This window comes from Carcharodon carcharias, chromosome 12 (assembly GCF_017639515.1).
Source record: "Carcharodon carcharias isolate sCarCar2 chromosome 12, sCarCar2.pri, whole genome shotgun sequence".
Classification (NCBI taxonomy): Eukaryota; Metazoa; Chordata; class Chondrichthyes; order Lamniformes; family Lamnidae; genus Carcharodon; species Carcharodon carcharias.
In genome coordinates, this window is record NC_054478.1 from 43,600,579 (window position 1) to 43,625,237 (window position 24,659).

Below are 24,659 nucleotides of genomic sequence, written 5' to 3' on the forward strand. Positions count from 1 at the left end.
TTTTTTTTTTGAATTTCTTATCTCAATCCAAATCAAGGTTAGTTCTTTGTTTGATTTTGGTGGGCTTCCCCATGTGATTGTTGTCTCATTGTTTTTAATGGGCTCTCATGATCTTTATCATTGTTTTCCTGCCCCCATAACTAGTCTTGAACTGAAAGCCATTGTATATGTGGAGTATTGATGGGTTTGCATAATTTGCATTGATTGTTGTCTTCCTGCCTTAGTAGTTAGTAGTGATTATTTATGCAAGATTTTGATGGGCTTTAGTTTCGTGTTGATTGTTTTAAAGGGAAGAATGCGTATTCTGTCTCCTCTCGTCTGGTTTCAGGTAAAAGTCCAAAAGTCATATCCTTGTTGATGACATGAAAAATGTGGGAATTTTGAGAACCCTTCAATGACATGTAGATGAATTTCATTTAATTATGTCACTAGGTAGCTGGGACCTCCCAGCTTCCCCATCTCCAACAGCTAGCGACACCATAACTTCACTTATTTCAAGTGCCTCGCCGCCCTCTGTAGGTATCAGCTATTTCATCGGTGGAGGGCACCTCCAGTTCTCTCTCCCATCCTGGTGTTCCATGCTTTCTTCTACGAGGAGGGAAGGAATGGGCAGAATTTTGTCAGTGGGCGCTGTTCCCGACAGTGCAACTGGAAGCGTGCGCCACTTCAGCTCTCTTGCGTTTTTCAAATTCTCGCGTGATTACAATTTAAATTTGAAGTGCCGGCAACGTGCACAGGAAACACTTGCGATTCCGCGGTGGGTGATGCTATTCAGGGGTGAAACCTGCCATAAGCTGACAATGCTGCAGCTACAGGTGGGCTACAAAAGGGCCACTTGATCAAACATTGAGGCTCTGAATCATGGCCAAAATTTTCCTGCCTAACTGCCCTTATTGAGAGAACAAAGGTGGCATGGGTGCTTTGTTTTCAAATTTAAATTTGATTTGTATATCATTGACATTCCATTGCTTTCATTTTATTCATGTATGTATCATTATTTATTGAAACTAGCTTAGTCAAAGACCTAAGTATATTGGTACACCACATGGCTGGCATGCATCAGTCGTTACATGGGAGTTAGGGACATTTCTTTATTGTGGATGAAACAATGATGTGTTTTTGCATTCATTCTTTATTGAATGTTCATATTAGTGTTCAGTGTTGTACCCATCATCCTGTGGGACATTCCTGAACTTGCAGGCTCAGCTAGCCCCCACCAACCACCCCCCCCCCAACCATACATTGTCAAGGACATTGTGCAAGATCACTCTCAGTGCGGATAATTGAATTGTTGTGGGTGAACTCTTAGCCCTGAAAGGACTCAGCCAGCCAACATGCTGAGATGGACCCAGATTTGGGTAATATTGACCCCACCCTTTAGGCCCCTCATTTTCTTACCTTGATTGACTGTCCCCACAACCACGCGCCCACCCCACCTACCACATCCAGGATGCCAGACCTTATCCACTTCATTCCTCCTTGCCTCCAACCCCACCCTCTGCCCAACTTGGGTTCCTCTTCCACTTCTCCATGACCGCATCTAACTCCACAACACCCCCACACTCGCCATTGACCTGCCATTTCTAGTCCTGAGTCTCAATGCAAGCTGCTGTTCTTCTGCTCCCCTCCCTTGTGGCGTTGGGTTCAACAAGGAAAAGTGCTGATCTCAGACAAAACTGCACAAAGCCAACTGGTGTATGCTACTTTTAAACAACCATAAACTTGGTGTGACAAAATTCTCGTGCGCTGCTGGCTATATCTTTATTGTAGGAGGCAATTTTAAAAAAAAGTTTTATGCTAATGAGTATTCATGGCATGCAAATACATTACAAATATGAACCTGCCACCAGCTAGCATGAGACTCGACATGCCTCAAACACTCATATTATCTTTGCATCTCAGCCCACCATCAGGAAATCAAAATTTTGCATACTGCCTGATTCAGTTACCCTGCACACCATGTTTTCCGCTCTTCTGGGCTCCATAAAACCCTCCCCCATGATGTGTTCACCTGATGAATGGTTAAAGTTGGTGAGGGTGACTATGAGGGTGAGACATCAAATAGCATAATGATGAGGGTAAGTGGGACTGGAGGATTAGATGGGATGTGAAGAACCTAGAGCAATATTTGTGGATCCAACCAGGGTTCAAGCTATTTTGGATCTAGTAACATATAATGAGGCAGGTTTAATAAATGGTCTCAGAGTAAAAGATCCCTTAGGAAACAGTGACCATAACATGGTAGAATTTAACATTTAGTTTGAGAGTGAGAAACTTGGGTCAGAAACAATTGTGCTAAACTTAAAAAAGGGCAATTACAAAGGAAAGAGGGCAGAGTTGGCTGGAGTGGACTGGGAAAGGAGTTTAGCAGAAAATATGATTGATGAACAATGTCAGATTAATAAGAAAATAGTTCATGACTCACAACAAAGAAAAATCCCAGTGAGAAAGCGGGATTCTAGGAAGTGGCTAAACCAACGATGGTTACCCAAGGAAATTAAGGATTGTATCAAATTTAAAGAAAAAAACATACACTGTGGCAAAGGTTTGTGGTAAGCCAGAGGTTTGAGAACATTTTAAAAACCAACAAAAGATGACCAAAAAAATAGAGCAAGAGAATAAACTTTTGAGGGTAAACTAGCAAGTAATATAAAAAACAGAGAATAAGAGCTTCTTTAAATATGTAAAAAGGAAGAGAGAGGCTGAAGTGAACATAGACCCTTGGAGAATAAGGCTAGGGGAATAACAATAGAAATAGCAGAGGGGTTGAATAAATACGTTGCATCAGTCTTCATGGTAGAAGACACTAATAGCATTCCAAAAATACTAAATAATCAAGTGCCAATCTGTGGGGGGATGGTTATGCACTTTGGCAAGGTGAATAGAGGAGCTGAATATTATTTAAATGGAGAAAGACTGCAGAAATGTACAGCACAGAGAGATTTGGGGCAGCATTTTCCTGTTGGTGAACGGGGGGCGGGGCCTGCACACCGATGCATAAAATGATGCACGGTGATGTTGGACGTGCATCCCAATGTCACCGTGTGTCATTTAGATTGTCAGTTCGGCGGGCACGCAGCCGACTCGGCTATGCACTCACAGAAATGTCAAAGGCCTATTAAGGCCTGTCAAAACTAATTAAAACAATTCAATGAGCTGCATCGAACCTTAAGATTAACGGGCAGGTGAAGAGCCCAGGTGGCCTTTGCACATTTCATGGAACCTCATCCACAGGCGGGATGAGGTTTCATAATGCATTTTTAAAAAATCAGTAAAATTTTTTCCAAAATTTCATGAACATGTCCCAGCTCATGTGACACTGTCACATGAAGGGACATGTTTTAAAAGTTTAAAGATCCTTTATTTAAAAGTTTAACACTGAAACAAATCTCCCTGAAGCAGCTCTGTGCCTCAGGGAGAACTCTGTGCTCTGTCGTGCGCATGCACAAAAAAGCGCAGGGAACAACTTGGGGAATTCCCCCGCCCCCCACCCCACACCTGCTCAGCGCTTCTGGGCGAGCATCACAATGGGCAGGCCTTAATTGGCCTGCCCACATAAAATGGTGGCGCAGACCCGATTGGGGACACCGATTGGGTTCGCGCCTGCCTCCACACAACCCCCCCGCCACACACAACGGGGGAGAATTTCTGGCCTTGGTTTCCTTGTGTATGAATCACAAAAAGCTAGCATATAGGTTTGGCAGGTAATAGGGAAGGCAAATGGAATTTTGACCATTATTTCAAAGGGAATGGAGTATAGAGGTAGGGAAATCTTAGTAAAACTATGCAAGACACTAGTTAGACTACACCTAGAATTCTGTGAACTGTTTTGGTCCCCTTATCTAAGGACAAATATACTGGCACGGGAGGCAGTTCAGAGAAGGTTCATGAGGTTGATCCTGGGTATGGAGGGATTTTCTTATGAGGAGAGGTTAAGTAGGTTTGGTCTGTACTCATTGGAGCTTAGAAGAATGAGAGGCAACCTTATTGAAACATAAGATTCTTAGGGGGCATGGCAGGTTAGATGTGGTGAGGTTGTTTCCACTTGTGGGAGAGCCTAGGGTGAGAGGGCATAATCTCAGAGTAAGGGGGCATCCATTTAAGACAGAGATGGGGAGGAATTTCTTCTCTTCAAGGGTAGTGAAGCTGTGGAATTATTTACCGCAGAGGGCTGTAGAGGTTGGGTCATTAAGTATATTCAAGGCTGAGATGGATAGATTTTTAATCAGTATGGGAATCAAAGGTTATGGGGAAAAGGCAAAAATTGGAGCTGATGATTGTCAGATCAGCTGTGATTTCATCGAATGACGGAGCAGACTTGGTGGGCCAAAAGATCTACTTCTGCTCCTATGTCTTATGGTCTTAATTATATAGAAAGAAGAGGGATGCACCTCCAAGGCAAGTTAGTGTGAGGAGTGATGAGATGGAAGAGGCTCAAGAAGGCAGAATGAGGGTTTGGGGGATGCACACAGAATCATAGCATCTTTACAGTGCAGAAGGAGGCCACTGGGCCCATTGAGTCTGCACTGGTTCTCTGAAAGAGCATTCCACCATTCGCCTACTTTATCCCCATAATATCACACATTATTTCTTTTCAGGTAGTAATTCAATTCTCTTTTGAATACCTCAATCAAACCTATCTTCACCACCCTTTAAGGAAGTTTGTAAGTTTGTTCCAGACTTCAACCACCCTCTGGGTGAAAACATTTTTCCTTCACGTCACATTTATTCCTTTTGCAAATTATCTTGAACTTGTGCCCTCTTGTTCTTGATGGTCTCTTGAGTGTCCATACTCCTCAAGATCTTGAATACCTGTCAAGTCTCCTCTCTGCCTTCTTTTCTCCAAGGAAAAGAGTCCCAAACTCTCCAATCTGTTCTCATAGTTACAGCTCTTCATCCCTAGAATCATTCTTATAAATCTCCTCTGTACTCTCTCCAATAGCTTCACAACATTGGCCAATGGCCAATTAAGGCCATTGACAGGATAATTAAGGTAAAGGGCCTGCCCGTCCAACCTTAAGGCTGGCGGGCAGGACAGGAGCCCTAGCGGGCAATAAAAAAAACATAAAACCTCATCCATCAGTGGGATGAGGTTTCATGTCTACTTTAAAAATGTTTAATAAATTTTATGTCATATTTATTAACATGTCCCATCTCATGTGACATTGTCACATAAGGGGGACATGTTAATAATTTTTAAATTTTTCTGTTTTTAAATTTGTAAACCTTTCAGCGCTTTCCCTGAGACAGCACTTAGTCTCAGGGAGCACTGCGTGAAAGAGCACACTTTGACAGTTGTGGAATCCCTCCCCCCACCCCACGCACAGGAAGCACATAGCGCTTCCCGTCAGGTAGGCCGCTGGGCGGGCCTTAATTGGCCCGCCCACTTAAAATGGCGGCAGGGCTCACTTCGGCAGCGGAGTTCGGCTGCTCGCCCGCCGCCGAGCCCGTAGGGCCTGCCAGCCAACCTAGGGCAAAATTCTGCCCATAATGGTTTATAACTTTGTTTCAAGGTATTTGTTCTGAACATTTTAATCTGTTCACAAGAAATTCTTGTGTCCATTATTTTAACAGTGGTATTAATTTGTTTCTTTCAATGGGTCAATGCTTCCATTGTATTAGCAGGGGAATGTTATTAAAGCATGTTGCAAATTTTGTACATTATCATTTTAACCCAGCTGGAATGATTGCTTTTGTGGCTGAGGTCCACCACCTGTTCCTTCTGTATCCCTCTATTATTTGGCATTTTTGCCTTTAAACGTCAGAGCAATTTAGGTTCAGAAGCAATTATTTTACCTTTGAAAATTCCTCTCTGCAGTACATTCTTGCTCTCATCAGGGTATGTATAATAAGAACCTATTAGTTTACTTTAAAAAGATTTCTTTCAACAATGTTGGTAATTATGTTTTTTGCTTTTTTTGCATGCTGAGCAGTTTCCTGCCCTTCCCAAAGATGTGCTTCTCTTGGTCCTTTAGTGAGCTTATCGCTACTTGCAGGGACTCCTCAGTAAATTGACTTTTACTCTGTTGGTGTTCAGAGGTTTGCTCTAAAAAATACAGACATACCTTACTGCTAGAATAGCAACATTTTAAACATTTATATGGGTTAGATGCCTTTTAGCTGTTTGGGAACTATCAAAGGAGCAATGTTGCAGGTGCATCTTGATTGACAACCATTTTTTGGTTGCTGCATATGAATTTGCATTTCACAACTAATTATTTTAACACTGCCTGTTAGTTCATTTCTGTTCATGGCACAGAAAAAAGTTGTATTTTTAATAAATAGAGAAATGACACATGCTAAAAAGCTTAAGAAGCCAACGATGGGGTTGATGAATAATTTCTGTTAGTTAACAATACAATCGAGTCAACTGTGTAACAGACTCGTTTGCTTTAGGGTAGGTATGGGTTATGGAATTCTTGGCAGGTACATAAAGTGAACAGATATTAAATTCAAAGCATCAAATATGTCCTCTCACTTTGACAGAAGTTCTGACAGATTTACTATCACATAAAGTATGCATTAGCAGATGACTTTTGATTAGAAAGCCCTACTTTTGTGTCAGTGCTATGGGTAATTCAGCTTTTCTGTCCTCAACTGGGTGAGTTTATTCAGTTGTCCCGCTGATGGAATATAATGCAAAAAATGTTCAGTGCATAATTTGGATTTCGCCTGTAGATTGGGTGTTATGGGTGCTATTTGGCATCCAAAATGGCATCCACAGCATATGTGCACATCTGGGACAAGTCATGCAGATGCCCTGTTAGTGAAAGCACTAGTGTGGTTGCAGTGAACAGCTGTCTGAAGTATTCAGAACAAGCAAATCATGATGTCAATCAGCCTGTAATGCTAATTTAATACCAGCACTGCCATTTTGGAGTTCAATGCTCCAGTTAATTCCCTCTCCTAACCTTGCACAACTGAACACGCATTCAGGAAAAGGAAGGAACTTCCACCAATGCTATCTAAAGGGATCCTCATCTGCTTGTAGGTTAGTTGCTCATTGATTTCTTCTAGCTGTTGCTTCAATACTACAAGTATTTGGCGCTTTCCATAGTTGTGTAAAGTTGCTGAAGTCCACAAGGAGTGGCAGGTGCACAAGGTATTTTTCTCACTTCAACAAGATCAGCACTAGTAGGCATTCTCCTTGCAAAATCAACAGAGGGCATGCAAAATGAGACAAGCTGCTGGAAGAGGGAGGTGGAGTTATCTGCTGACCACATGGCTAATGACTCTGGTGTGCAACCAAGGCACATGTGCACAGCATACATACAATGAAAGCCATGCTGCCACACGAGATGTGATAAAGTAAAGCATGCTGAACCAACACTTCTGCAGACTGCACTGGAGGAAACCTGCAGTATTTGGCAGAGCGGGCACTGTGATCAGCATGCACAATCTCACCATGATGAGGGGACAATCCTTCTCATAAATAATACAGCGAGCAGATCAAGAGCATGAGGAAGAAAAGGAGGAAGAGAGGAGGCAACCTGGACAGCCACTTTCCGGCCATGCTGTTCAGGCATGAACTCAACAGAGTGTGATTCTAATAACTGCAACCCCAATTCCCCATTCCAGACATTGCCACATTCTTACCTTCCCTCTGTCACTTAAGGTCACTGCATCTACTTGGCCACAATGCAAAACTAAATGCTGCATCACAGTGAATGTTGCTGAGTGCATGCTTTGCTGTGCGAATTTAGGAGAGGACTCTGACTGGAGCACTGAGCTCCAAAATGGCAGCATTGGTGACAATCAACTTTACATGCTGATTGATGTCTTGATTTCCTTGTTCTATGTAGAGTAAAGGGTTAATTTTAATGATAGCGATTGAGCTTCTCAGTGCAACTTTCACCCTGGTTGGCCATTAATTAATAAGGCCTGCCCATCAGAATTGTCCCTCCTCACTGGATCGTCTGCCAACTTCAATGTGAAAGTATGCAGATGTGTTTCACAACAGCACATAAGTGACATGCACCAAGCTGCACTTCACTTAGGACTTCAAGGTTTGTTTGCCTTCTTTGCTTCGATCAGCACACACAATCATCAGCCCCAGGCTTCACAGACAGCATCACATCACACTTAGTGGGGCTAATGGCAGGTCTCTGCCTACTAGATCAGCCATGTGTAGATGGCTTTTCAATGGTTGCAGGGCTAGGGCTTGCTTGGGGAAAGGGGAGATGTGGACTCAGGCAAGGGAAGAAGCTGCAGGATGAGGGCTGTACTGGGGAAGGAGGATATTCCAGGGTGTGTGTGGGGGCACAACTTGATCCGTGCAAGTGGCCTCAAGATGGTGAGGGCTGAGGAGGTAGTCCCTAGAGGAGATGAAGCCAGGAGGACATGTGAGGGTGTGTGTGAGAGAGTGAGTGGTGATGTCCCTTGAGCTGGCAATGAGTGAAATGCCAGTGAATGTATGTTTTTTAAAAATTCATTCATGGGATGAGGGCCAGCATTTATTGCCCATCCCTAGTTGCCCTTGAGAAGGTGGTGATGAGCTCCCTCTTTGAACCGCTATAGTCTATGTGGTGTAGGTACAACCGCAGTACTGTTAGGAAGGAAGTTCCAGGACTTTGACCCAACAACAGTGAAGGAACGGCGATATATTTCCAAGTTAAGATGGTGAGTGACTTGAAGGGGAACATCCATGTACTGAGTGTTCCCATCTATCTGCTGCCCTTATCCTTCTAGATGATAGTGGTTGTGTGTTTGGAAGGTGCTGTCTAAGGAGCCTTGGTGAATTCCTGAAGTGCATCTTGTAGATGGTACACACTGCTGCTACTCTGCGTCAGTGGTGGAGGGAGTGAATGTTTGTGGATGTGGTGCCAATCAAATGGGTTGCTTTGTTCTGGATGGTATCAAGCTTCTTGAGTGTTGTGGGAGCTGCACTCATCCAAGCAAGTGGGGAGTATTCCATCACACTCCTGACTTATGCCTTGTAGATGGTGAACAGACTTTGGGGAGTCAGGAGATGAGTTACTCATTGAAGGATTTCTAGCCTCTGACCTGCTCTTGTAGCCACAGTATTTATGTGGCTAGTCTTGTTCAGTTTCTGGTCAGTTGTAACTCCCAGGATGTTGATAGTGGGGGATTCAGTGATGGTAATGCAATTGAACATCAAGGAGTGATGGATGGATTCTCTCTTGTTGGAGATGGTCATTGCCTGACACTTGTGTGGCACAAACGTTACTTGCCACTTGTCAGCCCAAGCCTGGATATTGTTCAGATTTTGCTGCATTTGGATATGGACTGCTTCAGTATCTGGTGCTGACCATTGTGCAATCATCAGCGAACATCTCCTTGGGCTTGAGTGTGTGAGTTCAGAGTGATAAGATGGTTGCCATACCCTGGAGTCATGGATGAGATCATTCATCCTCTATCTGCATTGGATGGGCAATCTCTTCTGTGCAGCATTGGCACTGATCACCACTGCGACCGCCTGTCAAGCCTGGCTGGTCATGCCGCTGCCCATCCTGGAACCAGAGTGGGGGCAGAGGACATAGCAGCAGGCATCCATGGCATCCGAAAGGTGTTCCAGTGATGCATCACTAAACCTGGGGCTGCATTCTTTTTGCCTATTTTGGAATCTTCCTTGCAGTATTCGTGGGATAGAAGCACTGAGATGTGTGCTCACTGCTGGGCTTTAAATATGGCACCTGGCTTGATGAAGCGGCGAGGTGATGGTCTGGCGAGCAATGAGAGCCTGCCCGCCATTGAAATGGCGTTTTCTTGGGAATACATAACTATTGCAGCAGGCTTGGGACGATATGGCATGAAAACCCGCCATTGCGACCGGCGGTATTCGCCTGCTACCACACTTAGTGCAAACCTGGGGCGATTCCACCCAAGGTGTTTGTTTTTATTTTCAGCAATATCATTGCTATCAGCCCAAATGAATTTTCTGTTTGTTTTCCCTGCAAGCATCATTTGAAAAAGAGTCTGAACAGAATCTCTCTCAATTAGTAAATGCAATATAAAAGCGCATTCTGTCTTCAGCTATGTCTGATTCTCTCGACTAAAAGCTTCATTGCTTGGAGCCAACAGGCTGTATCTACAGCAAGAAGATAACCTGTTAAGGGTACGGAAGGAGATTCCCATTCTTTTGCTTTGTCAAAATGCCAGTGGTTGTTGTGATTGAGGTTTATCTCTTCACTGCATAGAAGGAGCAAGAAATAGACCAATGGTCTGATATTAAATTATTGACCATTTTAAAGGGGCGGTGCAGTAAATGGCTTTGATTCAACAGTCACAACGTCATGGATATCTATGACAAGGTGAAAGAGGATTTGTTTCTATAAATTTGTATATATTTCTACCTAAAATTTGCACTGATAGTGAGCAATAACTTGATCAGTTCCTCTGAAGTGAGGCTGAAAGATCCAACAGCAACTGTACCAAATTTCTATTCTGAGACATTTAAATTAATCTCTGTGATAGAAGGATGATTGTAATTTTAGATTTCCTAAATATTGGAAGTCCTTTGGCCTTGTGATCTTGATAACAGATGGCAGAACCCCAATTGAAAAGATTCCTTCCACATGGTTTTGGTCTGTCCCAAGAAGACCAGAAAAAACGTACTTAGGTAATAAAAAGAAGCCAGAAAAAAATCCAATCTCCTCCTACAAGGCACAATTTTTTGTTTATTCATTCGTGGGATGTGGGTGTCACTGGCTGGGCCAGCATTCATCACCCATTCCTAATTGCTCTTGTTCAGAGGGCATTTTTAAGAGTGAACCACATTGCTGTGGGTCTAGAGTCACATGTAGGCCAGACCAGGTAAGGGCAGCAGATTTCATTCCCTCAAAGACATTGGTGAACTTGATGGGTTTTTTATGATAATTGGTCATCATTAGACTTTTAATTCCAGACGTTTATTGAATTTAAATTCCACCATCTGCCACGGTGGGATTCAAACCCAGAGCATTACCCTGGGTCCCTGGATTACCAGACCAGTGACAATACCACTATGCCACCGCCTCCTTTCATTTATATTCTCAAGGAATAATAATCTTTTGACCTCTCCAAAAGAATTTCCTGAATGATTGGCAAGAGAATATTGTGAATTTTAATGATTACTGATTTTTTTTTAGTATATCTGTGATTATTTATTGGAGTGAATCATCCAAATCTGAATTAATTTTGATTTGTAGCTCGCAAAATTAGTATGGGCTTCTCAAATTAACTGCAACTTGTGTAAATATTCCTCTTGAAAGACTGATGAGTCACTATAGTTGGCGCTCCTAACGTGTGCTGCTCTCCAGAGGTGCTTCAAAGCCGTGCTCGGAAATCTGCAACATTTCTTGCACTTGAATGTATGTTTTCCCACAATGAAAGTATGTCAAATACAATTATTCAGAATTTGCAGCCCCAACCTAACAGGTTTATGTTGCATACAAACCTCCTCCCATTTTACTTCACCTCATCCTGTTACAGAGAAAAAATATGTCATAAAATGTCATCCTTTCAGCCTTTCAAAATATGTCCCTTTGAACTTTCATGGATAGCTGAATAATTACACTGTGTGGTTTTCAAGTGAGCTCTACTGGCCAGGAAAATCCCATGTTCAATTCCTAGCCTGTGCTGCAATTCGAAATGCTGGTGCTTGTACGGGGAGAATTTTCTCCCCTTTGGGGCGGGTTGGACATGAGCGGGCACGCAGCTGTTCGCCACCTGTGATCGGCTGCACGCCACCATTTTACGTGGGCGAGCCAATTAAGGCTGCCCAGCGTGACGCACACCTAGAAGCGCTGAGCGCTCCCTGTGTGGGCGGGAGTAGTCGGCTGAATCGGGGCCTGCTTGGACGCCAATGAATTTCATTAAAAATTTTAATTAAACTTTAAAAACCTTCATGAAACCTCATCCCGCCCATGGATGGGGTTTCATGATAAATGTGAAGGCCACCTGGGCTCTATGCCTGCCCGCCAACCTTAAGGTTAGATGGGCAGCTCAGTTAATTAGTTCAATTTCTGTTTAAATGGCCTTAATAGGCCTTTGACAGTTGATTCGACAGTTCGACAGGTGCGCAGCTGACTCCAGTGTGAACCCGCCGAACTCAAGATCTGAATGACTCGCGTTAACGGTGGAACGCACACCCAACATCACCGTGCGTCATTTTACCCATCGGCAAGCGGGCCCTGTCCCCGCTCGCCAACCTGAAGATTCTGGCTTATATTCTCCACTGATAAAATAACAAGATAAATATGATGATGATAGCTAATGGCTTACCTCAGCCTACCTATGGAAGGAAAACATTGGTCAAGATTCCTGTTCATAACTACTACTCGGAGACCCCAGTAAAAGTATCAACAAGACAGAGCTTAGACTGGAAGTTTGCTCTGTGCAGAACCAATGTTGCAAATTCCTCATTTGCTGCTTTATTAGACTTTACTACCCAAAACACAACAGAGTTTTATTTGAGTGATTGATTGTAGCTGTTCTCAGTGCATGCAAGAAGCATAAATTTTCATCAGGTGAAGGAGAGCTCCCTGAGAAGAGGAAGTGCTTATATGTTGATGGGCGACCTTTGCCTTCACGTTTAGTTCCTGATCTATTAGCTGTAATGTAAAATTAGCTTTCCTTACATTCAGTTAGGACAAACATGATTGATATAATCTCATGATTGATGGAATCACATTTATTATTCATTCAACATTATACAACTTCAAAATTGATTCCATTTGTTTCAGGAACATAATGTCTGAATGTATACTTCTAAATTTACTTCTTAAAATGTGGAGTAATGAAAATTTAACGAGGATATATTTTATGCTGTAATGAATGCGAATGATTTTTTTAAGTGGAAATATTGATTAATTTGGTGTGATGCAATATTCAGTTGATTAAGTAGGTGCTAGCTATTCGTCTATTCATGTTATTTGTCATATGCTGATCAATGGCAAAACTACAGGAGAAAAATTCAGCAATGTTGCACCCATTATGTGTCTGTAAAATGGGTGCAGCCATGATTAACTTAGCAGCGTGATGGGCAACTCTCAATGTGCTCAAGCATTTGTAATACTGCTAAATACATCAGGGAATTATTTTTAGATGACCCCCACGTCAACCTGAAAAAAGCACAGGTCACATTTTCATATTGGAATATAGTCTTGGGCTTTGTTAAGAATAGTCTATTATTTCTGGATCTAGAGTAGTCCTGGAGTAACTGAAGCTATAGTCTCTGCTGCTGCCTATCAGGGGTCACGTGATGTTCGTGGAGGCTCTGACCAATGAGCCCTAAGTGCGGGTAATCCAGGGGCGGGGCTTCCTGACAAAGGTCTTGATCAAGTATGTAGCATCTGAAAAGCCCTCCGTAATAAAGTTTATCTGTTTCTTATTGAAACCTGTCCAGTCTATCAAGTTTTTACATTTGGCGATGAGGATAAAATAGCTCTGACACCGCACCTCACCTTGTTAACATGAATACATCGAATTTTAAGGAAAAAGAAAAGTACTCACCAGCCATGCCATTCTTCAGCAGAATCGATGCTTACGATGTGACCATGGAAGGTTGGAGCCAGTATGTAGAGCACCTTGGTTTTTATTTCGTAACAAACAAAATTACCACGGAGGAAAAGCAGAAAGCAATCCTTTTGAGTGTATGTGGTAGCAAGGCATACAATCTCATCCACAGCCTGATGGCCCCAAGTGCGCTCAATTCTATATCCTTTAATGAAAACGTATTTCCAGCTGAAGCCATCCATAATAATGCAGCGGTTTAAGTTTAATTCCAGAGTTAGTGCCCCGGGAGAATCCACCGCAACCTGTATAACAAAGTTGAAGCAGTTGACAGAACACTGCGACTTCAGGGACATATTAAATGATATGCTGCGGGACCGATTAGTTTCTGGAGTTCACGATGACGCCATTCATTGCTGTTTACTTGCCGATGTTGACATCGACTTGAAATGTCCATCACAATGGAAAGTGCTGTGAGAGACTCGCAGGCTTTGCAAAACATACAACATAACACTGTTCTTCATGTGAGATGGGAACTGACTGCCGGGCACGGCGTGAAAACCAGACACAGCATCGAAGCAAGAGGCAATGTCCACAGTTAGAAACTTGAAAAGGCTGAGTAGAAACACTTCAGCAGTGACTCCTAGGATAGTTTATTATAGATGTAGGGTGACCACGGATTGGACACCTGTAGATTCAAGAAGGCAGAATGTCATTACTGCCATAAGAAAGGTCACGTGGTAAGGCCATGCAGGGTGAAGTTGAAACAGCCCATAAAGCAGCAACCCAGCGTGACTGAATTGAAAAATACAGCAGAAGCTGAAGCTGCCAACAACAACATTTATTCCCTGTATGACATCCCCACTGTAACAAACCTTACAAAACTTACAAACCTATCACTGTCACTATCCAAGTTAATGGGAATCCACTAATAATGGAGGTAGATACTGGAGCCTCAACCACAGAGGTGGGCGAGCACACATTTAAATACCTAAATGAAGGAAATTAGCCACTGAATCTGGAGTGGACAACTGCTAAATTGAAGACATACACTGCAAAATCTATACAGGTAAAGGGCATTGCCACAGTACCAGTGCCTTATAGGTAACAGACAGCACAGCTTCCAGTGATCATACTGACAGGAGAAAGACCTAGGGCAGAATTTTGCCGTTGGGGGTGGGGGGCAGGGCCCGCCTGCCAACGTGTAAAATGACGCAGGATGATGTCAGGTGGAACCCCTGATGTCATCCCGCCCCATTTAAATTTTCAGGTAGGTGGGGCGCAGCAAAATCAGCTGCAGGCCTGCTGACCTGTCAATGGCCAATTGAGGCCATTGATAGGATCAGTTAAGCAATTGAAGGACCTGCCTGTCCAACCTTAAGGTTGGCGGCAAGTAGAAAAAACATGAAACCTCATCCAGTGGAGGGTTTTAAAAATTGTAATAAAGTTGTTTTGGAAATAATGAACATATCCCAACTCATGTGACATTGTCGCATGAGGGGACATGTAAGGGAATATTTTTTTTCTATTTTTAATGTTTTTAAAAGTCAAGGCGATTTCCCTGAGGCTGCACTTAGCCTCAGGGAGATGAGTGCACTCTTTTGTGCACATGCGCGAAAGAGCGCACTCTCGATTTCAGAGATTCCCCCCGCCTGCACAGGTTGCGCATAGCTCTTCCTGGCGGACATCACGCTGGCCGGGCCTTAATTGGCCCACCCACCTAAAATGATGGTATGGCCCCGATCGCTGGCGGTGATTGGCTCTGCACCCGCTGGCGATTGGGTCAGGCCAGGCTCGACACACGGAAAATTCTGCCCCAGTCTTCTGGGTCGAGACTGGTTGCAGAAAATCAAGCTCGACTGGTCTGAAATATTTCATCTGAAGATAGGAGGAGTTCCTGAACTGCTAAGGAAATAGGACAGTGTATTTCAGGATGAATTAGGAAAGTTAAAAGGCTTGCAGGCAAAAATATATGTGGATCCTTCGGTGAAATCAAGTTTCTTTAAGGCCAGAGCTGTGCTTTATGCGTTGAAGGAGAAGGCGGATACAGAACAGTTCTGGTTAGAAAAGCTGAGCATCATCCAACCTGTCCAGTTCTCAGAATGGGCAGCACCAATAGTTCCAGTGGTTAAGCCTGACCCAACCATACACAGTTGTGGAGACTATAAATTAACCGTAAATAAGGCAGCCAAACTAGGTAAGTACCCCATTCCAAGGATGGATGATTTATATGCAAAGATAGCTGGAGACAAACCCTATTCAAAATTGGATATGAGCCATGCTTACCAACAATTAGAGCTGGATAGCATGTCTAGACGATATGTGACTATCAACACACACAAGGGTCTGTATCAATATACTCACCTATCCTTTGGAGTATTGTCCGCCTGCGCTATCTTCCAATGTACAATGGAGAGTCTTTTACAAGTACACCCCAGAGTGGCGGTATATCTAGATGAAGTTCTGATCACAGGATCAACCAAAATTGAACACTTAGCCAACCTGGAGGCGGTGCTAAGAAGATTCATAGAAACTGGCGTATGACTAACGAAAGAAAAATGTACATTTCAAGTCCCAGAAATTACAGGGAGCGCATAGTGCTTCCTGGCGTTCATCACACTGGCTGGACCTTAATTGGCCCACCCACGTAAAATGGTGGTGCGGCCCCGATCGCTGGCAGTGATCAGCTCACACCTTCCTCTCCCTCCCAGAATCATGACAGTGTCCCCCTTATCCTCACTTATCACCCCACCAGCCTCCGCATTCAAAGGATCATCCTCTGCCATTTTTGCCGACTCCAGCATGATGCCACCACCAAACACATCTTCCCTTCATCCCCCCTTGTGGCATTCCACAGGGATTGTTCCCTCTGGGACACCCTGGTCCACTCCTCCATCACCCCCTACACCTCAACCCCCTCCCACGGCACCTACCCATGCAACTGCAGAAAGTGCAACACCTGTCCCTTCACTTCTCCTCTCCTCACCATCCAAGGGCCTAAACACTCCTTTCAAGCGAAGCAGCATTTCACTTGCACTTCCCTCAATTCGCTGCTCCCAATGCAGTTTCCTCTACATTGGAGAGACCAAATGCAGACTGGGTGACCGCTTTGCAGAACACCTTCGGTCAGTCCGCAAGCATGACCCAGACCTCCCTGTCGCTTGCCATTTCAACACTCCACCCTGCTCTCATGCCCACGTGTCTGTCCTTGGCCTGCTGCATTGTTCCAGTGAAGCTCAACGCAAACTGGAGGAACAGAACCTCATCTTCCGACTAGGCACTTTACAGCCTTCCGGACTGAATATTGAGTTCAACAATTTTAGATCATGAACTCTCTCCTCCATCCCCACTCCCTTTCTGATCCCCCTTTTTTTCCAATAATTTATATAGATTTTTCTTTTCCCATCTATTTCCATTATTTTTAATGTATTTCCATCCATTGTTTTATCTCTACCTTTTAGCCTATTTCGATCCCTTCCCCCCACCACACCCCCACTAGGGCTATCTGTACCTTGCCCGTCCTGCTTTCTACCCTTAATGTCACTTATTAGCCCATTCATTATATAATATCACCACCTTCAACACCTCTTTGTCCTTTTGTCTATGACATCTTTTGGTTATCTCCACCTATCACTGGCCCTCTATCCAGCTCTACTAGTCCCACCCCCCCTTAAACCAGCTTATATTTCACCTCTCTTCTATTTTTCCTTGGTTCTGTTGAAGAGTCACACGGACTTGAAACATTAACCGTGTTCCTGTCCGCAGATGCTGTCAGACCTGCTGAGTTTTTCCAGGTATTTTTATTTTTGCCAGAAATTACTTATCTGGGTCACAGGGTGGATGCTTTGGGTCTGCACCCAGTAGAAGAGAAAGTTTGGGCAATAAACGATGTGCCCTCATTGTCCAATGTAACCAAACTCAAGTCTTCCCTATGTATGATCAATGACTATTGCCACTTCTTGCCTAACTTATCAACCTTGTTAGCACTATTACACTTGTTGTCCATGTTTGCCGTGGAATTCACAATAGGAACAAGCCTTTGCGAAAGTAAAGAAACTGTTGCATTTGTCGTGTTAACTGGTGCACTACGGCCCATCGAAAGAATTGGTATTAACATGTGATGCCTCTCTTTATGGTGTAGGAGCTGTGTTATCACATAGAACGGAAAATGGATCAGAAAAGCCCATTGGCTATGTCTCAAGAGCCCTCTCCATGGCTGAGAAGGGTTATTCTCAGCTAGAAAAGGAAGGTTTATCAGTAATATTTGGAGTGAAGAAATTCCACCAGTATCTGTATGGGTGACATTTCACCGTTGTGTCCGACCATAAACCATTAATGGATTTATTCGTGAGGATAAAGCCATTCTGCCAATAGTATCAGCAAGAATACAACATTGGGCTTTGATATTATCTGCATATGAGTAGACCTTTATGTACTGCCCTGGCTTCCACTTGTAAATGCGGATGCACTCGGTCATCTCCCGTTACTATAGCATTGTACATGCTCCAGTGTCACAAGAAGTTGTGCTAGCACTGAATTTCTTGGATTCTTCACCTGTGTGTGTAAAGCAAATTAGAAATTGGACGAACAGAGATCGAATTTTGTCGAAAGTCAGAGACCTTGTTTTGCAAGGGTGGGCAAATTTGCCTGTACCTGAAGAGATGAGACCATTCAACGCCCGAGAAACTGAGTTAAACTGTCAAGATGGAATTTTGTTGTGGGAATCAAGAGTTGTCGTCCCTTCGCAAGGAAGAGAACCACTCTAGGCAGAGCACCACAGTGCACATCCAGGCAAATCAAAGATAAAAATTCTTGCACAAATTTTTGTCTGGTGGCCAGGCATTGACAGTGACATTGAAAGCATGGTTAAGCACTGCCTCCATTGTCAGCAACAACAGGAGTTACCTGTTTCAGCTCCACTGCATCCGTGGGAGTGGCAGGGTCAACCCTGGGTTAGATTACATGTTGGTTATGTAGGACCAGTCTTAGGTACCATGTATTTGTTGATCGTAGATGCACATTCTAAATGGATGGATGTATATGAAGTCAGATCACCAACATCAAGCACAAGTATCGAGAAGCTGCATCATTGCTTTTGCATACATGACCTATCAGAAATCATTGTTTCTGTTAATGGTACAGCCTTTACCAGTACAGAGTTTCAGAGATTCATAAATTTAAATGGAACCAGATATATTAAAATAGCTCCATAACATCCCTCATCAAACGGTTTAGCTGAGAGAGATGTACAAACTTTCAAATCTGGAATGAAGAGGTTATCAGAAGGTACTCTAGAAACTCGACTTTCCTGCTTTGTTCTCAGTTATTGTACAACAACACATTCGGCTCTGGATTCAACACCATCTGAATTATTGATGGAATGCCGCCTACATAGAAGGTTAAGTCTGGTGTTTCCAAACTTAAAGGGGAAGGTAGAGAGGAATCAGAGTAATCAAAAATTGAATCGCGATATTCATAGCAAAGCCCACACATTCACTATAGAAGACACAGTATTCATGTGGAATTTCTGAATTGGACCTTGTTGGGTTCCTGGAACCATTGTTTCAGGGACTGGTCCCTTATCCTTCCAGGTGGAAGTGGAAGACTGAATTGTTTTGAAAACACTTGGACCTTATTTGTAATAGAGAGACATTCCAACAACCAACAATTCCACCTGTGATCAACCATCAAACCTACTAGAACCTCAAGCCTTGAGGTGACAGATCAACCTAGAGTAGACATGCCCGATATCTCTGTAGAGTTGCCAAACACAGAACTGCCACTTTCTAGTGATGTGTCTCATGCTGCAGCTCATAATCATGTCGATCCTGTGGGGGACCTTCAAGTGGTAGAGCTATGCTGCTCTAAGTGAATAAGCGGGGCACCTCAGTGACTTAATCTTTAATCACCTGAAATTGTATATAGTATATGTTGTTAGATGTTCAAATATTCTCTGTAAATAGAAACTGTACAAAGAATAAAGGGGGAGGGAATGTAATAACTGAAGATATAGCCTCTCCTACTGTCAATCAGGGGCCATGGGATGTTCATGGAGGCTCTGACCAATGAGCCCTAAACACAGGTAACCAGGGGTGGGGCTTCCTGATGAGAGCCCTTATTAAGCATGTAGCATCTGAAAAGCTCTCTGTAATAAAGTTTATCTGTTTCTTGTTGAAACTTGTCCGGTCTACCAAGTCATTACAGGTCCTTAAAGGGTTCACTTAGAGGCTGCTGAAAAAAAACTGGCAATTAGATTTTGCACCTCAATGTGGAGCCAGGAGGCACAGAAACTCTGCTGGAATTTTCGCATGTTTTTATAATGAGATGACAAGGCATGAACCTCCTTGGTTGGTCACAACAAGTTTTTTTTCATGAGGATATGCCTTTTCCAAATCAAAATGTACTTAACTATTTATGCAGTGGGCAATAAGGAGCCAATTAAACAGGGTTTTCTTGAGTTAAAGAAAAATCAAATTTATCAACCATCCAACCTACTAGAACAAAGACAAGATATCACACACACACACATAGACATACACACAAACACACACTCACATACATACACACATGCAGAGGTATGAAAATAAGGGAAGTTAGAGTCCAATAAGAAAAAAATATATATACAGCTAAGCGGCCTTTGATTGTCCTTGAGGCATAGATTTTCTAACATTGTGGCTGATTTGGATTAGTTGGTTTTGTGGATGCAATCAGATATAGAAGATGTTGCAATTATTACTAGATCTCAATTCACTTATAGATTTCTAGTAAAGCTGATTTCCGTACCGGTTAATACACTTTTTTCCAAAAGAAAGGGAGAGAATACAGCTTTTCAGCCTGTTACCGCTGCTGAAAAATTTTCGTGACATTCCCTGTGTCACTGGCAATCTCTCTGCAGTGACTGCAGCCTGGGCTGTTATACTTCACCCATTGTGTATTCCCAAGGGGTTTTGGTTGGGCCTGTCTTTGGCAGCCAATGTTTCAATATCCAGCACATTACATTTTAATGCCTCTTCCTTGGACAGTGATGGGTTTTGATGGTTCTTTGAATTATAGGAAATGTCCCTCTCTTCACAGTCCCCTGAGGAGTGCCCAGTTTGCTTTTTCACCTTCACCTTGGAAGGTTGCCTTGCATTTTTCAGTAATTTGTTCTGTCTCATTTCAAATGACAAAATTTTCAGTCAGTGGAAAGTTCAAAAATCATTTTACTCAAAATTAAAGGGGCATAGCCTCGTGACAATGTATACTGCGATCCAGGCTCATGCCTTCCTATTTCTCTCCCCCTGGATCTTTCTGCAATTCCCCCGTCAGCCAGGCAGCTAACTCAAATTGGAGCTGAGGAAAGAATCAAGCTGTCTTTGGAATCTTGGCAGACACCAGCCCCTCAAGCTTTGTGACCCATTGTTTGGGCACATGCGAGAAGAACACTATCCATTATAGGGTTACCGACGTCCCTGGATTGCCTGGGTGTCTCACGGATTTGGACAAGTGTTCCCCAGGCACTGCTGCTAGAATCTCAGGAGAACCCCTCACTTCAAATATTCCTTCAAAGCTATAGTTCCCCAACTGTGTGATATCACTGGCTCCTGCAGCAAAGAAACTCAATGATACCACCAGTTTTCACTTCTCTCCTCCCCAATCCCCACCCAACACTCTACTGTCGCAGAGATCCTATCCCACGGGGTTGATTGGCGGCTGAGGATGTAGGGAGAGTTGGAGCAGAGAGAGATGTGCAGTGCTGTGGCAAACATGAACTTGGGGCAGGGGATTGGTGGGAGAGAGTGACTGTTGATTGGGGTTCAGGGGTGAGAGAGACAGGACATCAGCAGTTGGAGGGAGATAAAGATTAGAGAATGAGTATCAGGCAGAAGGTGATTGGGGATGGTGTTGAGAGAGGGAGACTGATAAATGGGGCTTAGGAAATTGGGGCTCTGGCAAGGAGAGAGGATTGGGGAATTGTCACTTGGGCAGTGGAGAGGGAGATTGGGGAATGGGGTAGGCATGGGCCCAGCGTTTCCTGCAGAATTTAGAGCAACAACAATGTGGTAAGTGGGAGCAGTGTCAAGAGAATTAGTGTTTAAGTGTTGACTATAAGGAGAATCTGACTTATCAGCATTATTATTGGCTATCAGTGCAATTTCACTTGGTTATTATAGATTACAAGGGGAATCAGAGTTCCTTGGCATTCTGCAAAGCCCTCCCCCTTCTTCAGTCCCCTTTCTTCACCTGTGTTCTGATGTGGCAGGTGATGTGTGCCAGGTGGACCCAATCCAAATGGAAAACTTGGACACGATATTACAATAGTTTTGCAATTTTTTTTATTACGAGAAGATTTGTGCACTGAATTCAGAAGTAATCCCTAATATTTTTAATTTTATTTTTAAAACTAAATTAAAATGTTTATTAACAAAAGATTTCAAGCACATACATAAGATCACAGTTATTTAATATTATAACAAACCCTAAAATTCCTAATTAACCTGACTCCCAACAACACACGCCCTTTAAGACAACAGTCCAAAATAAATTTTAAATTTAAATAGTAAGCCAGCAAGTTTACCATAGCACCCACTCAATAGTGGAATTCCAAAGGCTTTCCTCCACCTTGGTTACTGGGCACTGGAGACTTCTGCTAAAGTGGCTGGAGGCACCCCCAAGGCTGTTTTATATGCTCCTCTTAAATCTTATGTGGCTCCACAACATAGCCTTCCATTCTCTTTAAAATGTTTTTCTATCTTTAATCTGTAGATTCCATTGTTCTATATGACATTGGAAATTTACTTTTCCTACAATTTCAACATTGTTGCCAATATGGTCAGTACCTTTGGGAAAAATAAACACACTGCTTGGCCTTGATTATCTTGTTAGTTGTAAACATCCTATCATCCCTTTGAAACCTAAACAACCCCTTCATATATCTAAAAATGCTTTGGGATGCCCCGAGGTTGTGAAAGGTGAACATAGGAGCATAGGAATCTGAAGAAGGAGTATGCCATTCAGCCCCTTAAACCTGCTCCACCATTCAACTAAATTATGGCTGATCTTCTACCTCAATGCCATTTTCCCGCACTATCCCTACATTTCTTCATATCTTTAATACCTAGAAATCTATCAATCTTTGTCTTAAACATATTCAATTCCTAAGCCTCCACAACCCTCTTGGGTGGAGAATTCCAAAGATTCACCGCCCTCTGAGTGAAGAAATTCCTCTTAATTTCAGTACTAAATAGCCTACCTTTTATTCTGAGGATGTGTGCCCTGTTTCTAGACTGCTCAGTCAGGGGAAACATCCTTTCTATATCTACCCAGTCAAGCCCAGTAAGAATTTTGTATACTTCAATGAGATCTCATTCTTCTAAACTCTGGACAATCTAAGCCCAGTCTCGTCAATCTCTCCTCATATGACAATCCCACCATCCCGGAGCAAAAATAAAAATACCTGGAAAAACTCTGCAGATCTGGCAGCATCTGTGGAGAGGAACACAGTTAATGTTTCGATTCCGTATGACTCTTCAACAGAACTAAGTAAAAATAGAAGAGGTGAAATATAAGCTGGTTTAAGGGGGTGGGGGGTGGGACAGGTAGAGCTGGAGAGAGGGGAAGTGATAGGTGGAGATAACCAAAAGATGTCACAAACAAAAGGACAAAGAGGTGTTGAAGGAGATGATATTATCTAAGGAATGTGTTAATTAAGGGTAGAAAGCAGGACAAGCAAGGTAAAGATAGCCCTAGTGGGGGTGGGGTGGGGTGGGGTGAAGGAATCGAAATAGGCTAAAAGGCAGAGGCAAAACAATGGATGGAAATACATTTAAGAATAATGGAAATAGGTCAGTCTGGTGAACCTTCATTACATTCCCTCTATAGCAAGGTAAGGAGACCAAAAGTGTACACGATACTCCAGGTGTGGTCTTACAAGGCTCAGGGAATCCCTCTCGCCGGCACAGGGAGCGCATAGCACTTCCTGGTGGACTTCACACTGGGTGGGCGTTAATTGGCCTGCCCACATTAAATGGCGGTGCACCTCTAATCGGGGGCACCGATCAGAAGCGCACTTCCACGCACCCACTCCTGAACTCCCCACCACCAATGGGGGGAAAATTCTGCCCATGAAGTTAATGTGAAAATGTGAAGGTATCCGCTTCGATAGGAGTAAAGAAGTCTTGCTGCAATTGTATACAGCCTTGTAAGACCACATTATGGATGCGTGCATGGGTGCGAAAGAGCGCACTCATTCCCCTGAGGCTCAGTACTGCCTCAGGGAGATTGGCTCCAAATGTAAAAATGTTAAAAATAGAAAAATAAAATTTCCCTGACATGTCCCCTCATGTGACACTGTCATATGAGTTGGGACATGTCCATCACCTTTAGTTAAACTTTTATTAATTTTTTAAAAACATACATGAAACCTCATCCCGCCCATGGATGAGGTTTCATGCTTTCTCTGAGGTGCGCCGGGGTCCCGGGCTGCCCGCCAACATTAAGGTTGGATGGGCAGGTCCATTAAAGATGTTAATGAGATTGTCAGTGGCCTCAATAGGTCACTGACAGGTCGGCGGGCGCACAGCTGATTCGGCTGCGCCCCCGCCGACCTGAAAATTGAAATGATGTGGGGTGATTTTGGGAGTTCCGCCGACCAGGAAATCCTGCCCCATATTATAGCAAAGGTGCTATATAAATGCAAGTCTTTTGTTTTCTTAACTTGTCTTACAACAGCAAAAATACACAATTGTAGGATACCCTATATTTATGAGGCAATTGTAATAGCATTTGTTGAGGTTGTGTGATCAGAGGTCACATTATGTGAGCAGACCTCCAGGAATACCTCCAACAAGAGTTGCCAACCATCATCAGTTACGATCTTGGGAAACAGACCATAAAATATTTCTACCCCATAAGATTTTAAAATGTGTCTGAGTCAGCATCAAGGCAGATTTTTTTTTCCTTCTGTTTTAATTTTTTATGTCACACATAATTGTAAAACTCAATTGACAGCAATGTAAATGTGTAAAGCGCAAGATTATTCATACTTTGTAAAATTACCATAATTTTGTACTGCCTACACAAGTAGGGGATAATCGCTAGAAATGGATTTATTTTCAAAAGCGTATGGAATGATCCATAATTTATGAACAGTACAGGCAAGAATGAATTATGAGTTCTCCTGAGCCCTGACAGTAAGGCACATTGGGGTACTAATCATGAACTTAGCT

The 24,659-nt window shown here is 43.2% G+C and overlaps 1 protein-coding gene across 1 annotated transcript in view; it reads left to right on the top strand.

Moving 5' to 3' along the window:
- LOC121284946 (low-density lipoprotein receptor-related protein 1-like) overlaps positions 1-24,659 on the top strand; it is a 1,922,347-nt gene that overhangs the window by 840,503 nt on the left and 1,057,185 nt on the right. The window lies entirely within an intron of this gene.